Below are 11,674 nucleotides of genomic sequence, written 5' to 3' on the forward strand. Positions count from 1 at the left end.
GGGGCGACTTCGGCTACGCTCCGGAGGAAGTCCACCCGAGGCCCGCTCCCGGGAGTCCACCGTTAACCAACGGGGCGACTTCGGCTACGCTCCGGAGGAAGCCCACCCGTGGCCCGCTCCCGGGAGTCCACCGTTAACCAACGGGGCGACTTCGGCTACGCTCCGGAGGAAGCCCACCCGTGGCCCGCTCCCGGCAGTCCACCGTTCCCCAACGGGGCGACTTCGGCTACGCTCCGGAGGAAGCCCACCCGAGGCCCGCTCCCGGGAGTCCACCGTTAACCAACGGGGCGACTTCGGCTACGCTCCGGAGGAAGTCCACTCGAGGCCCGCTCCCGGGAGTCCACCGTTAACCAACGGGGCGACTTCGGCTACGCTCCGGAGGAAGCCCACCCGAGGCCCGCTCCCGGGAGTCCACCGTTAACCAACGGGGCGACTTCGGCTACGCTCCGGAGGAAGCCCACCCGAGGCCCGCTCCCGGGAGTCCACCGTTAACCAACGGGGCGACTTCGGCTACGCTCCGGAGGAAGTCCACCCGTGGCCCGCTCCCGGGAGTCCACCGTTAACCAACGGGGCGACTTCGGCTACGCTCCGGAGGAAGTCCACTCGAGGCCCGCTCCCGGGAGTCCACCGTTCCCCAACGGGGCGACTTCGGCTACGCTCCGGAGGAAGCCCACCCGAGGCCCGCTCCCGGGAGTCCACCGTTAACCAACGGGGCGACTTCGGCTACGCTCCGGAGGAAGCCCACCCGAGGCCCGCTCCAGGGAGTCCACCGTTAACCAACGGGGCGACTTCGGCTACGCTCCGGAGGAAGCCCACCCGAGGCCCGCTCCCGGGAGTCCACCGTTAACCAACGGGGCGACTTCGGCTACGCTCCGGAGGAAGTCCACTCGAGGCCCGCTCCCGGGAGTCCACCGTTCCCCAACGGGGCGACTTCGGCTACGCTCCGGAGGAAGCCCACCCGAGGCCCGCTCCCGGGAGTCCACCGTTAACCAACGGGGCGACTTCGGCTACGCTCCGGAGGAAGCCCACCCGAGGCCCGCTCCCGGGAGTCCACCGTTAACCAACGGGGCGACTTCGGCTACGCTCCGGAGGAAGTCCACCCGTGGCCCGCTCCCGGGAGTCCACCGTTAACCAACGGGGCGACTTCGGCTACGCTCCGGAGGAAGTCCACTCGAGGCCCGCTCCCGGGAGTCCACCGTTCCCCAACGGGGCGACTTCGGCTACGCTCCGGAGGAAGTCCACCCGAGGCCCGCTCCCGGGAGTCCACCGTTCCCCAACGGGGCGACTTCGGCTACGCTCCGGAGGAAGCCCACCCGAGGCCCGCTCCCGGGAGTCCACCGTTAACCAACGGGGCGACTTCGGCTACGCTCCGGAGGAAGCCCACCCGAGGCCCGCTCCCGGGAGTCCACCGTTAACCAACGGGGCGACTTCGGCTACGCTCCGGAGGAAGTCCACCCGTGGCCCGCTCCCGGGAGTCCACCGTTAACCAACGGGGCGACTTCGGCTACGCTCCGGAGGAAGTCCACTCGAGGCCCGCTCCCGGCAGTCCACCGTTCCCCAACGGGGCGACTTCGGCTACGCTCCGGAGGAAGCCCACCCGAGGCCCGCTCCCGGGAGTCCACCGTTAACCAACGGAGCGACTTCGGCTACGCTCCGGAGGAAGTCCACTCGAGGCCCGCTCCCGGGAGTCCACCGTTCCCCAACGGGGCGACTTCGGCTACGCTCCGGAGGAAGCCCACCCGAGGCCCGCTCCCGGGAGTCCACCGTTAACCAACGGGGCGACTTCGGCTACGCTCCGGAGGAAGCCCACCCGAGGCCCGCTCCCGGGAGTCCACCGTTAACCAACGGGGCGACTTCGGCTACGCTCCGGAGGAAGTCCACCCGTGGCCCGCTCCCGGGAGTCCACCGTTAACCAACGGGGCGACTTCGGCTACGCTCCGGAGGAAGCCCACCCGAGGCCCGCTCCCGGGAGTCCACCGTTAACCAACGGGGCGACTTCGGCTACGCTCCGGAGGAAGCCCACCCGAGGCCCGCTCCCGGGAGTCCACCGTTAACCAACGGGGCGACTTCGGCTACGCTCCGGAGGAAGTCCACCCGAGGCCCGCTCCCGGGAGTCCACCGTTAACCAACGGGGCGACTTCGGCTACGCTCCGGAGGAAGTCCACCCGAGGCCCGCTCCCGGGAGTCCACCGTTAACCAACGGGGCGACTTCGGCTACGCTCCGGAGGAAGCCCACCCGTGGCCCGCTCCCGGCAGTCCACCGTTCCCCAACGGGGCGACTTCGGCTACGCTCCGGAGGAAGCCCACCCGAGGCCCGCTCCCGGGAGTCCACCGTTAACCAACGGGGCGACTTCGGCTACGCTCCGGAGGAAGCCCACCCGAGGCCCGCTCCCGGGAGTCCACCGTTAACCAACGGGGCGACTTCGGCTACACTCCGGAGGAAGCCCGCCCGTGGCCCGCTCCCGGGAGTCCACCGTTAACCAACGGGGCGACTTCGGCTACGCTCCGGAGGAAGCTTACCCGTGGCCCGCTCCCGGGAGTCCACCGTTAACCAACGGGGCGACTTCGGCTACGCTCCGGAGGAAGTCCACCCGAGGCCCGCTCCCGGGAGTCCACCGTTAACCAACGGGGCGACTTCGGCTACGCTCCGGAGGAAGCCCACCCGAGGCCCGCTCCCGGGAGTCCACCGTTAACCAACGGGGCGACTTCGGCTACGCTCCGGAGGAAGCCCACCCGAGGCCCGCTCCCGGGAGTCCACCGTTAACCAACGGGGCGACTTCGGCTACGCTCCGGAGGAAGCCCGCCCGTGGCCCGCTCCCGGGAGTCCACCGTTAACCAACGGGGCGACTTCGGCTACGCTCCGGAGGAAGCCCGCCCGTGGCCCGCTCCCGGGAGTCCACCGTTAACCAACGGGGCGACTTCGGCTACGCTCCGGAGGAAGCCCACCCGAGGCCCGCTCCCGGGAGTCCACCGTTAACCAACGGGGCGACTTCGGCTACGCTCCGGAGGAAGCCCACCCGAGGCCCGCTCCCGGGAGTCCACCGTTAACCAACGGGGCGACTTCGGCTACGCTCCGGAGGAAGCCCGCCCGTGGCCCGCTCCCGGGAGTCCACCGTTAACCAACGGGGCGACTTCGGCTACGCTCCGGAGGAAGCCCGCCCGTGGCCCGCTCCCGGGAGTCCACCGTTAACCAACGGGGCGACTTCGGCTACGCTCCGGAGGAAGCCCACCCGAGGCCCGCTCCCGGGAGTCCACCGTTAACCAACGGGGCGACTTCGGCTACGCTCCGGAGGAAGCCCGCCCGTGGCCCGCTCCCGGGAGTCCACCGTTAACCAACGGGGCGACTTCGGCTACGCTCCGGAGGAAGCCCACCCGTGGCCCGCTCCCGGGAGTCCACCGTTAACCAACGGGGCGACTTCGGCTACGCTCCGGAGGAAGTCCACTCGAGGCCCGCTCCCGGGAGTCCACCGTTAACCAACGGGGCGACTTCGGCTACGCTCCGGAGGAAGCCCACCCGAGGCCCGCTCCCGGGAGTCCACCGTTAACCAACGGGGCGACTTCGGCTACGCTCCGGAGGAAGCCCACCCGAGGCCCGCTCCCGGGAGTCCACCGTTAACCAACGGGGCGACTTCGGCTACGCTCCGGAGGAAGTCCACCCGAGGCCCGCTCCCGGGAGTCCACCGTTAACCAACGGGGCGACTTCGGCTACGCTCCGGAGGAAGTCCACCCGTGGCCCGCTCCCGGGAGTCCACCGTTAACCAACGGGGCGACTTCGGCTACGCTCCGAAGGAAGCCCACCCGTGGCCCGCTCCCGGCAGTCCACCGTTCCCCAACGGGGCGACTTCGGCTACGCTCCGGAGGAAGCCCACCCGAGGCCCGCTCCCGGGAGTCCACCGTTAACCAACGGGGCGACTTCGGCTACGCTCCGGAGGAAGCCCACCCGAGGCCCGCTCCCGGGAGTCCACCGTTAACCAACGGGGCGACTTCGGCTACGCTCCGGAGGAAGTCCACTCGAGGCCCGCTCCCGGGAGTCCACCGTTAACCAACGGGGCGACTTCGGCTACGCTCCGGAGGAAGTCCACCCGTGGCCCGCTCCCGGGAGTCCACCGTTAACCAACGGGGCGACTTCGGCTACGCTCCGGAGGAAGCCCACCCGAGGCCCGCTCCCGGGAGTCCACCGTTAACCAACGGGGCGACTTCGGCTACGCTCCGGAGGAAGCCCACCCGAGGCCCGCTCCCGGGAGTCCACCGTTAACCAACGGGGCGACTTCGGCTACGCTCCGGAGGAAGTCCACCCGAGGCCCGCTCCCGGGAGTCCACCGTTAACCAACGGGGCGACTTCGGCTACGCTCCGGAGGAAGTCCACCCGAGGCCCGCTCCCGGGAGTCCACCGTTAACCAACGGGGCGACTTCGGCTACACTCCGGAGGAAGCCCGCCCGTGGCCCGCTCCCGGGAGTCCACCGTTAACCAACGGGGCGACTTCGGCTACGCTCCGGAGGAAGCCCACCCGTGGCCCGCTCCCGGGAGTCCACCGTTAACCAACGGGGCGACTTCGGCTACGCTCCGGAGGAAGTCCACCCGAGGCCCGCTCCCGGGAGTCCACCGTTAACCAACGGGGCGACTTCGGCTACGCTCCGGAGGAAGCTCACCCGTGGCCCGCTCCCGGGAGTCCACCGTTAACCAACGGGGCGACTTCGGCTACGCTCCGGAGGAAGTCCACCCGTGGCCCGCTCCCGGGAGTCCACCGTTAACCAACGGGGCGACTTCGGCTATGCTCCGGAGGAAGCCCACCCGAGGCCCGCTCCCGGGAGTCCACCGTTAACCAACGGGGCGACTTCGGCTACGCTCCGGAGGAAGCCCACCCGTGGCCCGCTCCCGGGTGTCCACCGTTAACCAACGGGGCGACTTCGGCTACGCTCCGGAGGAAGCCCACCCGTGGCCCGCTCCCGGGAGTCCACCGTTAACCAACGGGGCGACTTCGGCTACGCTCCGGAGGAAGCCCACCCGAGGCCCGCTCCCGGGAGTCCACCGTTAACCAACGGGGCGACTTCGGCTACGCTCCGGAGGAAGCCCACCCGAGGCCCGCTCCCGGGAGTCCACCGTTAACCAACGGGGCGACTTCGGCTACGCTCCGGAGGAAGCCCACCCGAGGCCCGCTCCCGGGAGTCCACCGTTAACCAACGGGGCGACTTCGGCTACGCTCCGGAGGAAGCCCACCCGCGGCCCGCTCCCGGGAGTCCACCGTTAACCAACGGGGCGACTTCGGCTACGCTCCGGAGGAAGCCCACCCGTGGCTCGCTCCCGGGAGTCCACCGTTAACCAACGGGGCGACTTCGGCTACGCTCCGGAGGAAGCCCACCCGAGGCCCGCTCCCGGGAGTCCACCGTTAACCAACGGGGCGACTTCGGCTACGCTCCGGAGGAAGCCCACCCGTGGCCCGCTCCCGGGAGTCCACCGTTAACCAACGGGGCGACTTCGGCTACGCTCCGGAGGAAGCCCTGCCGAGGCCCGCTCCCGGGAGTCCACCGTTAACCAACGGGGCGACTTCGGCTACGCTCCGGAGGAAGTCCACCCGAGGCCCGCTCCCGGGAGTCCACCGTTAACCAACGGGGCGACTTCGGCTACGCTCCGGAGGAAGTCCACCCGTGGCCCGCTCCCGGGCGTCCACCGTTAACCAACGGGGCGACTTCGGCTACGCTCCGGAGGAAGTCCACCCGAGGCCCGCTCCCGGGAGTCCACCGTTAACCAACGGGGCGACTTCGGCTACGCTCCGGAGGAAGCCCACCCGAGGCCCGCTCCCGGGAGTCCACCGTTAACCAACGGGGCGACTTCGGCTACGCTCCGGAGGAAGTCCACCCGTGGCCCGCTCCCGGGAGTCCACCGTTAACCAACGGGGCGACTTCGGCTACGCTCCGGAGGAAGTCCACCCGTGGCCCGCTCCCGGGAGTCCACCGTTAACCAACGGGGCGACTTCGGCTACGCTCCGGAGGAAGTCCACCCGAGGCCCGCTCCCGGGAGTCCACCGTTAACCAACGGGGCGACTTCGGCTACGCTCCGGAGGAAGTCCACCCGAGGGCCGCTCCCGGGAGTCCACCGTTAACCAACGGGGCGACTTCGGCTACGCTCCGGAGGAAGCCCACCCGAGGCCCGCTCCCGGGAGTCCACCGTTAACCAACGGGGCGACTTCGGCTACGCTCCGGAGGAAGCCCACCCGAGGCCCGCTCCCGGGAGTCCACCTTTAACCAACGGGGCGACTTCGGCTACGCTCCGGAGGAAGTCCACCCGTGGCCCGCTCCCGGGAGTCCACCGTTAACCAACGGGGCGACTTCGGCTACGCTCCGGAGGAAGCCCACCCGTGGCCCGCTCCCGGGAGTCCACCGTTAACCAACGGGGCGACTTCGGCTACGCTCCGGAGGAAGTCCACCCGAGGCCCGCTCCCGGGAGTCCACCGTTAACCAACGGGGCGACTTCGGCTACGCTCCGGAGGAAGTCCACCCGTGGCCCGCTCCCGGGAGTCCACCGTTAACCAACGGGGCGACTTCGGCTACGCTCCGGAGGAAGCCCACCCGAGGCCCGCTCCCGGGAGTCCACCGTTAACCAACGGGGCGACTTCGGCTACGCTCCGGAGGAAGTCCACCCGTGGCCTGCTCCCGGGAGTCCACCGTTAACCAACGGGGCGACTTCGGCTACGCTCCGGAGGAAGTCCACCCGTGGCCCGCTCCCGGGAGTCCACCGTTAACCAACGGGGCGACTTCGGCTACGCTCCGCAGGAAGCCCACCCGTGGCCCGCTCCCGGGAGTCCACCGTTAACCAACGGGCCGACTTCGGCTACGCTCCGGAGGAAGTCCACCCGAGGCCCGCTCCCGGGAGTCCACCGTTAACCAACGGGGCGACTTCGGCTACGCTCCGGAGGAAGTCCACCCGAGGCCCGCTCCCGGGAGTCCACCGTTAACCAACGGGGCGACTTCGGCTACGCTCCGGAGGAAGTCCACCCGAGGCCCGCTCCCGGGAGTCCACCGTTAACCAACGGGGCGACTTCGGCTACGCTCCGGAGGAAGCCCACCCGAGGCCCGCTCCCGGGAGTCCACCGTTAACCAACGGGGCGACTTCGGCTACGCTCCGGAGGAAGTCCACCCGTGGCCCGCTCCCGGGAGTCCACCGTTAACCAACGGGGCGACTTCGGCTACGCTCCGGAGGAAGTCCACTCGAGGCCCGCTCCCGGCAGTCCACCGTTCCCCAACGGGGCGACTTCGGCTACGCTCCGGAGGAAGCCCACCCGAGGCCCGCTCCCGGGAGTCCACCGTTAACCAACGGAGCGACTTCGGCTACGCTCCGGAGGAAGTCCACTCGAGGCCCGCTCCCGGGAGTCCACCGTTCCCCAACGGGGCGACTTCGGCTACGCTCCGGAGGAAGCCCACCCGAGGCCCGCTCCCGGGAGTCCACCGTTAACCAACGGGGCGACTTCGGCTACGCTCCGGAGGAAGCCCACCCGAGGCCCGCTCCCGGGAGTCCACCGTTAACCAACGGGGCGACTTCGGCTACGCTCCGGAGGAAGTCCACCCGTGGCCCGCTCCCGGGAGTCCACCGTTAACCAACGGGGCGACTTCGGCTACGCTCCGGAGGAAGCCCACCCGAGGCCCGCTCCCGGGAGTCCACCGTTAACCAACGGGGCGACTTCGGCTACGCTCCGGAGGAAGCCCACCCGAGGCCCGCTCCCGGGAGTCCACCGTTAACCAACGGGGCGACTTCGGCTACGCTCCGGAGGAAGTCCACCCGAGGCCCGCTCCCGGGAGTCCACCGTTAACCAACGGGGCGACTTCGGCTACGCTCCGGAGGAAGTCCACCCGAGGCCCGCTCCCGGGAGTCCACCGTTAACCAACGGGGCGACTTCGGCTACGCTCCGGAGGAAGCCCACCCGTGGCCCGCTCCCGGCAGTCCACCGTTCCCCAACGGGGCGACTTCGGCTACGCTCCGGAGGAAGCCCACCCGAGGCCCGCTCCCGGGAGTCCACCGTTAACCAACGGGGCGACTTCGGCTACGCTCCGGAGGAAGCCCACCCGAGGCCCGCTCCCGGGAGTCCACCGTTAACCAACGGGGCGACTTCGGCTACACTCCGGAGGAAGCCCGCCCGTGGCCCGCTCCCGGGAGTCCACCGTTAACCAACGGGGCGACTTCGGCTACGCTCCGGAGGAAGCTTACCCGTGGCCCGCTCCCGGGAGTCCACCGTTAACCAACGGGGCGACTTCGGCTACGCTCCGGAGGAAGTCCACCCGAGGCCCGCTCCCGGGAGTCCACCGTTAACCAACGGGGCGACTTCGGCTACGCTCCGGAGGAAGCCCACCCGAGGCCCGCTCCCGGGAGTCCACCGTTAACCAACGGGGCGACTTCGGCTACGCTCCGGAGGAAGCCCACCCGAGGCCCGCTCCCGGGAGTCCACCGTTAACCAACGGGGCGACTTCGGCTACGCTCCGGAGGAAGCCCGCCCGTGGCCCGCTCCCGGGAGTCCACCGTTAACCAACGGGGCGACTTCGGCTACGCTCCGGAGGAAGCCCGCCCGTGGCCCGCTCCCGGGAGTCCACCGTTAACCAACGGGGCGACTTCGGCTACGCTCCGGAGGAAGCCCACCCGAGGCCCGCTCCCGGGAGTCCACCGTTAACCAACGGGGCGACTTCGGCTACGCTCCGGAGGAAGCCCACCCGAGGCCCGCTCCCGGGAGTCCACCGTTAACCAACGGGGCGACTTCGGCTACGCTCCGGAGGAAGCCCGCCCGTGGCCCGCTCCCGGGAGTCCACCGTTAACCAACGGGGCGACTTCGGCTACGCTCCGGAGGAAGCCCGCCCGTGGCCCGCTCCCGGGAGTCCACCGTTAACCAACGGGGCGACTTCGGCTACGCTCCGGAGGAAGCCCACCCGAGGCCCGCTCCCGGGAGTCCACCGTTAACCAACGGGGCGACTTCGGCTACGCTCCGGAGGAAGCCCGCCCGTGGCCCGCTCCCGGGAGTCCACCGTTAACCAACGGGGCGACTTCGGCTACGCTCCGGAGGAAGCCCACCCGTGGCCCGCTCCCGGGAGTCCACCGTTAACCAACGGGGCGACTTCGGCTACGCTCCGGAGGAAGTCCACTCGAGGCCCGCTCCCGGGAGTCCACCGTTAACCAACGGGGCGACTTCGGCTACGCTCCGGAGGAAGCCCACCCGAGGCCCGCTCCCGGGAGTCCACCGTTAACCAACGGGGCGACTTCGGCTACGCTCCGGAGGAAGCCCACCCGAGGCCCGCTCCCGGGAGTCCACCGTTAACCAACGGGGCGACTTCGGCTACGCTCCGGAGGAAGTCCACCCGAGGCCCGCTCCCGGGAGTCCACCGTTAACCAACGGGGCGACTTCGGCTACGCTCCGGAGGAAGTCCACCCGTGGCCCGCTCCCGGGAGTCCACCGTTAACCAACGGGGCGACTTCGGCTACGCTCCGAAGGAAGCCCACCCGTGGCCCGCTCCCGGCAGTCCACCGTTCCCCAACGGGGCGACTTCGGCTACGCTCCGGAGGAAGCCCACCCGAGGCCCGCTCCCGGGAGTCCACCGTTAACCAACGGGGCGACTTCGGCTACGCTCCGGAGGAAGCCCACCCGAGGCCCGCTCCCGGGAGTCCACCGTTAACCAACGGGGCGACTTCGGCTACGCTCCGGAGGAAGTCCACTCGAGGCCCGCTCCCGGGAGTCCACCGTTAACCAACGGGGCGACTTCGGCTACGCTCCGGAGGAAGTCCACCCGTGGCCCGCTCCCGGGAGTCCACCGTTAACCAACGGGGCGACTTCGGCTACGCTCCGGAGGAAGCCCACCCGAGGCCCGCTCCCGGGAGTCCACCGTTAACCAACGGGGCGACTTCGGCTACGCTCCGGAGGAAGCCCACCCGAGGCCCGCTCCCGGGAGTCCACCGTTAACCAACGGGGCGACTTCGGCTACGCTCCGGAGGAAGTCCACCCGAGGCCCGCTCCCGGGAGTCCACCGTTAACCAACGGGGCGACTTCGGCTACGCTCCGGAGGAAGTCCACCCGAGGCCCGCTCCCGGGAGTCCACCGTTAACCAACGGGGCGACTTCGGCTACACTCCGGAGGAAGCCCGCCCGTGGCCCGCTCCCGGGAGTCCACCGTTAACCAACGGGGCGACTTCGGCTACGCTCCGGAGGAAGCCCACCCGTGGCCCGCTCCCGGGAGTCCACCGTTAACCAACGGGGCGACTTCGGCTACGCTCCGGAGGAAGTCCACCCGAGGCCCGCTCCCGGGAGTCCACCGTTAACCAACGGGGCGACTTCGGCTACGCTCCGGAGGAAGCTCACCCGTGGCCCGCTCCCGGGAGTCCACCGTTAACCAACGGGGCGACTTCGGCTACGCTCCGGAGGAAGTCCACCCGTGGCCCGCTCCCGGGAGTCCACCGTTAACCAACGGGGCGACTTCGGCTATGCTCCGGAGGAAGCCCACCCGAGGCCCGCTCCCGGGAGTCCACCGTTAACCAACGGGGCGACTTCGGCTACGCTCCGGAGGAAGCCCACCCGTGGCCCGCTCCCGGGTGTCCACCGTTAACCAACGGGGCGACTTCGGCTACGCTCCGGAGGAAGCCCACCCGTGGCCCGCTCCCGGGAGTCCACCGTTAACCAACGGGGCGACTTCGGCTACGCTCCGGAGGAAGCCCACCCGAGGCCCGCTCCCGGGAGTCCACCGTTAACCAACGGGGCGACTTCGGCTACGCTCCGGAGGAAGCCCACCCGAGGCCCGCTCCCGGGAGTCCACCGTTAACCAACGGGGCGACTTCGGCTACGCTCCGGAGGAAGCCCACCCGAGGCCCGCTCCCGGGAGTCCACCGTTAACCAACGGGGCGACTTCGGCTACGCTCCGGAGGAAGCCCACCCGCGGCCCGCTCCCGGGAGTCCACCGTTAACCAACGGGGCGACTTCGGCTACGCTCCGGAGGAAGCCCACCCGTGGCTCGCTCCCGGGAGTCCACCGTTAACCAACGGGGCGACTTCGGCTACGCTCCGGAGGAAGCCCACCCGAGGCCCGCTCCCGGGAGTCCACCGTTAACCAACGGGGCGACTTCGGCTACGCTCCGGAGGAAGCCCACCCGTGGCCCGCTCCCGGGAGTCCACCGTTAACCAACGGGGCGACTTCGGCTACGCTCCGGAGGAAGCCCTGCCGAGGCCCGCTCCCGGGAGTCCACCGTTAACCAACGGGGCGACTTCGGCTACGCTCCGGAGGAAGTCCACCCGAGGCCCGCTCCCGGGAGTCCACCGTTAACCAACGGGGCGACTTCGGCTACGCTCCGGAGGAAGTCCACCCGTGGCCCGCTCCCGGGCGTCCACCGTTAACCAACGGGGCGACTTCGGCTACGCTCCGGAGGAAGTCCACCCGAGGCCCGCTCCCGGGAGTCCACCGTTAACCAACGGGGCGACTTCGGCTACGCTCCGGAGGAAGCCCACCCGAGGCCCGCTCCCGGGAGTCCACCGTTAACCAACGGGGCGACTTCGGCTACGCTCCGGAGGAAGTCCACCCGTGGCCCGCTCCCGGGAGTCCACCGTTAACCAACGGGGCGACTTCGGCTACGCTCCGGAGGAAGTCCACCCGTGGCCCGCTCCCGGGAGTCCACCGTTAACCAACGGGGCGACTTCGGCTACGCTCCGGAGGAAG

This window comes from Ixodes scapularis, unplaced genomic scaffold, assembly GCF_016920785.2.
Source record: "Ixodes scapularis isolate PalLabHiFi unplaced genomic scaffold, ASM1692078v2 ptg001056l_1___fragment_4___debris__unscaffolded, whole genome shotgun sequence".
NCBI classification, from domain to species: Eukaryota; Metazoa; Arthropoda; class Arachnida; order Ixodida; family Ixodidae; genus Ixodes; species Ixodes scapularis.